This window comes from Azolla caroliniana, unplaced genomic scaffold (genome assembly GCF_043228905.1).
Source record: "Azolla caroliniana isolate FFs.n. ecotype wild unplaced genomic scaffold, voAzoCaro1.0.p SCAF_812, whole genome shotgun sequence".
In the NCBI taxonomy this organism is placed as follows: Eukaryota; Viridiplantae; Streptophyta; class Polypodiopsida; order Salviniales; family Salviniaceae; genus Azolla; species Azolla caroliniana.
In genome coordinates, this window is record NW_028231247.1 from 6,256 (window position 1) to 11,906 (window position 5,651).

Below are 5,651 nucleotides of genomic sequence, written 5' to 3' on the forward strand. Positions count from 1 at the left end.
AATTGTCCCAACCTTGATTTTCTTTGTGCGTCATGTTCCCAAGTTTCAATAAGAATTGTGGTATTTGATACATCGTTCAACTCCTCAATGCTAAATCCCCCTTTTTATGTGTGTCCATTGCAATTCTAAAAACATAGTCGTAGCCCCATAGCCATGGGTTAGTGTCCCTATTTTCCTCTTTTTCCATTGTTACACACATCCTAAACCTTACTTTTCCATTTTTCTTCATATACATTACAACGGACATTTAATTGTGACATGATATGATATTCACACACAATGAATTGTGTACTTTTGAGATACATCCAACTATTTTCGAACATGATCCTCATTACCATTGTGCATATAGTAGGCCTTCTTTCCAAATGTGTAGCACCTTGTTGTGTCCCATACACATTCATACCTGACATGCCACAATGCATACCAAAGAATCCAAGAGATGTAGGAATTTTTGTGGTTTTCTCTTTGATCCAATGTACGAGAAAGTTCTTCGATTGTCATTCACATATTTCCAATTCTTGGGCAACTATACTTTCCACATTCTTTTCATAAAACACCACATGCATGATAGGTGAATTAGAAATAATATCGTTGCTGCATACTTTCTTTAATTCATCCACATCCCAACTCGTTGTGTCCATTATTCCCTCCTTTAATGCTTCATGCAACTTAATCTTGTTCAAACGCTCATTTGTTTTGAACAAAGCTTTCTTGCTTACATTCTCTAGTCTCAATTTTGAGTTCTACATTTTTTAAGACTCTCATTCTCAATGTAATTTCACATTCTCCCTCATGAGTGCCCTAATATCTTCACTCGCTCGTTTATTACATTTCAAGCAATGTTTCCATTGTGGTTGAATTTGTTGCATTGTCATCAAGAATCTTTGTTGTTTTGGCTCATTATTGGTCATACTCTTGAACTATGTGGTTCCATTGCGAGTGTTTGCCATTGTGTGACCTAACCCTACAAAAAGTATAGTTATGAAATTTGTGTAGATTTAGTTGAGCACAAATTTTTTCTTCCGAAAACATATTGTAGGTCTTGTCAATCACCGTAATTCAGGTCATAAAAATTGGGCCTCGTATAATCAAGTTTTGGCTAAAATAACGAGACAATAAACATAGAGAATAACATGGTATAATAAACAATATTTTTTATCAACCATGAGGATGTCAAATTTGACCTATGGGACCCAATAAACATATCATCTTGTAGGTGACTCCTTCTTGAGGGGATATTACTACTCTATAATAAAAACCCTCCAAGTGAAAATAATGCATATGTGCTCCCCCTTCTTACTAGGGATGTGAGTATGACACTTAAATTATCTTGTCCATCGAATAAGTCATCATACTTCTCGCATATTACCTCGTACATTGAGCATGAGGGAAGTAAGTGATACTCATCCCCCACTAGTTTTTCATTGCAACCTTTCATGTCTTCTTTCTATTGTGACAATTCCACGATGCTAACTCAACACCTACCTTAGAGAAGTGTTAAGACTATCCAAGAACCAAGGCTAATAGCGGTTTATACGATGTGGTTGGATATATTCTAGCACTTTCAGTTGTATTGGGGACAACGTTGGAGGTTGAGAGAGAGAGAGAGAGAGAGAGAGAGAGAGAGAGATTCTATTATCATCTTCAAATGTCAAATATTGTTAGAAATTGACGCCTTCAAAACCTTCACCTCTCGGCCACAACCGAGGAAACACGAGTCAATGCAGCAGTAAATCGAAAATACAGAGAGAGACTCGAATGCACAGGGTTTAGCGTGGAAAACCCTAGACGGGAAAAACCACGGGAGTGCAAGACTCCAACTATCACTATACGCAGGGAATGTACAATGGCGAGCTGCAAGGCGACAACCTTGAGCTCGCTGTCCTCGCCACAGGCGGCGGTATTACACAGAGGCGTCGACCTCTTCCTTTCTCTCTCTCTCACTCTCTCTCTCGGCTGCTCTCACTTCGCTCCCTCTAAGTGGAAAACAGAAAAATGAGCAACAACAACAAAACTGTTTGCCCTAAGTCATATTTATACACATATGACTTTCGGGCTATTTACAAATATAGCCTAGAGGGCCCTTGGCAAACATATTCACAAATATGTCCCCGCATCCGGATCTCTCTCCGGGTACATTCGTCATCCGGCTCCGTAGCCGGGGTCTTCATCATCCGGATCCGAAACCGGGTCTTCATCATCCGGTTTCGATACCGGGTACTCCTCATTCGGGTCTTCATTCCCGATTCCCGGACATCTGACCATCCCATCCGGAGGGACCGTAATCCCAACAAACTCCCCCTTCACTTCGGCATGGGATGTCTTTCCAGTCCGACCCTCTTCCGGCACGCTTCCAGCTTGTCGGGTGTGAGCACTTTGGTCAGCATATCTAACCCGTTCTCGTCCGTGTGGATCTTCGTCAGCACGAACTCCTGGTCTTCTATCCTTTCCCGGATCCAGTGATATCTTCGCTGGATGTGCTTCGTCCGGGAGTGATAGGCCGCATTCTTCGCAAGGTGGATGGCACTCTGACTGTCGCAGTAGAGTCGGTACTCCTCCTGCCGGATACCGAGCTCTCCAATGAAGTCCTTCATCCATATTATTTCCTTGCCGGCTTCAACAGCCGCCATGTACTCCGCCTCCGTGGTTGACAACGCAACCGTCTTCTGCAGCCTCGACTGCCACGAAATAGCTCCCCCTGCATACGTCATCACATACCCTGATGTGGACCGGCTGGTATCTGCATCAGCCGACATATTCGAATCGGTAAAGCTGTCAAGTTCGGGCTTACCGGAGCCGAATCGGAGGCACACGTTTGTCGTGCCCTTCAGGTATCGGAGTATCCACTTGGCCGCGTTCCAGTGCTCTTTGCCGGGATTGCTCATGTACCGGCTCACCACTCCGACTGCATATCCTATGTCCGGTCTTGTACACACCATTGCGTACATCAAGCTTCCGACGGCAGAGGCATATGGTACTTTCATCATGTCCTCCTTCTCAGCCTTTGTCTTGGGGCTTTGCTTGCTGGACAACTTGCAGTTTGCCGGGAGGGTTGACCCGACCGGTCTTGCTTCCGACATGTTGAACCGGTGAAGCACCTTTGTCACGTACTTCTCCTGTGACAGCCACAACTGCTTCTTCTTCCGGTCCCGGATGATGTGCATCCCTAGTATTTGCCTCGCCGGACCCAGGTCCTTCATTGAGAAGGTTCGGTGAAGCGCTTTCTTCAGCATCCGTATCTTGACCTGGTCCCGTCCGACAATCAACATGTCGTCCACGTACAGGAGGAGTATTAGAAAGTCTCCTCCTTCGAACTTCTTCACAAACACGCAGTGATCGGACTGCGTTTTGTGGTACCCTTCGTCGGTCATGAAAGAGTCGAACTTCCGGTACCATTGCCGGGGAGCCTGCTTCAGTCCGTAAAGGCTCTTCTTCAACCGGCATACCAGGTGTTCCTTCCCTTTCTTCTCGAATCCTTCCGGTTGCTGCATGTAGATCTCTTCTTCGAGGTCACCGTGAAGGAATGTCGTCTTCACGTCCATCTGTTCTACCTCGAGGTCCATGCTTGCCGCTATGCTCAGCACCGTCCGGATGGAGGTCATCTTCACTACCGGGGCAAATATCTCGTCGAAGTCGACGCCCTTCTTCTGCTGGAACCCCTTCACCACGATCCTGGCTTTGTATCTTGGGGGGTTTCCGGCATCTCCCGGTTTCAGCTTGAACACCCACTTGTTTCGAAGTGCCCGCTTTCCTTTCGGCAACTCCACAAGTTCATATGTGTGGTTCTCATGCAGGGAATCCATCTCCTCCTGCATGGCACTTAACCACCTGCGGCTATGGGTGTCAAGCTTTGCTTCTTCAAAACTCTCCGGCTCCCCCTCGTCGGTTAGCAGCACGTGCTCTGGTTCCGGAAATCTCCGGGGGGCCCTTCTCTCTCTTAGAGGATATCTCCGTTCCGGAGCTTCGGTAACCGGCTCCTCCGTTTCCTCTTCATCCGAATCCATTTCGGGATCGGGGCCGGTTCCGGTATCAGTTTCATCTTCCTCGGCCGGTTCTGTTTCTTCATCGTCTTCGGCCGGATCCTCGAGTGCTAACCGGTCCCTTGCCGGTCGGGACTGCTCCTCGTAGAGTTGATCCTCACCGGTCGACTTGGAGCTCTTCATCTTCTTCTCCGACTCCCAGTCGGCGAGTGTCTTGTCCTCCATGAAGATGATATCACGACTCCGGAATATCTTTTTGTCAACCGGGTCCCATACTCGGTAGCCGAACTCGTCATCGCCGTAACCGAGGAATATGCATGGCCAGGTCTTTGGATCTAGCTTTCCTCTCCGGTCCTTTGCCACATGCACATATGCGAGACACCCGAACACCTTCATATGCCGGTAGGATACTTCCCTACCGGTCCACACTCTCTGCGGCGTGTCTCCGTCCAAAGGTACTGAGGGTGATCTGTTTATCACGTATGTCGCCGTCGACATTGCCTCAGCCCAAAACCCCTTGGGTAATTTCGCATGCGCCAGCATACTCCGGACCCTCTCCATTATGGTCCGGTTCATCCTCTCGGCCAGCCCGTTCAGTTTCGGCGTCTTCGGCACAGTAAACTCGAGCCGGATTCCCTTCGAGCGACAGTACTCCTCGAACTGCCCCCGGTATTCCCCTCCGTTATCCGCTCGTATCGCTTTCAGCTTCTTACTGGATTCCCTTTCCACTCTCGCGTGGAGTTCTTTGAAGACGCACAACACTTGGTCCTTTGTCTTCAACGGTGCCGTCCACAGCTTCCGGCTGTGGTCATCAATGAATGTCACGAAGTACTGGGCTCCGCCATGTGACTTCGTTTCTACTTGACACACGTCAGTGTGCACCAACTCCAATGGTGCGCTACGTCTCGTCGGTGGCCTTGAGTGGAAGGAGGTTCGGTTCTGCTTACCGGCCAGGCAATCGGTGCACTTCTCCAGGTGCACATGCTTCACTGGAATAAGGTTGTCTTCTGCAAGCCTCTTCATCCCCTTCTCACTCATGTGGCATAGTCTCTTGTGCCACAGCTCACCGGCAGTGTCGGCTGCCACGTTCAACTCCTCCAGACACAACCAGGCATTCATAAGGTACAGTGTGTTGACTTTCCGGGCCCGAGCCACTATCAGGCTCCCCTTGCTGAACTTCATTACGCAGTTCCGGATGCTACCTGTGTAGCCTTCATCGTCTAGCCTCCCGGCCGAAATCAGGTTCAATCGAACCTCCGGAACGTGTCGGACATCCTTCAGCAACATTTTGCATCCGGTCGAGGTTGTCAACCACACGTCTCCTATGCCAGCAATCCGGCACGTACCTTCATTTCCCATCCGAACACAGCCATGCTCACCGGCTGTGTAGGATGAAAAGTATCTTCTTTCCGGGGTCAGGTGGAACGACGCTCCGGAATCGACCACCCAGGTAGTCTCATCGCCGGCAATGTTTAGTTCACCTTCTTCGGTGATGAGCATGATCTCCTCTTCACTTGCCGCGAGTGCCGTCGTTCCTTTCCGGTCCTGCCCTCACCGATCCGAACCATTCCGGTCCGTGGCTCCCCGGTAAGCACCGTTCCGTTCCGAAGACTTCTTCGAATCGGTGTCGTCGGCTCCGTTGTCTTTTCGGTAATGCCGACAATTCTTTCG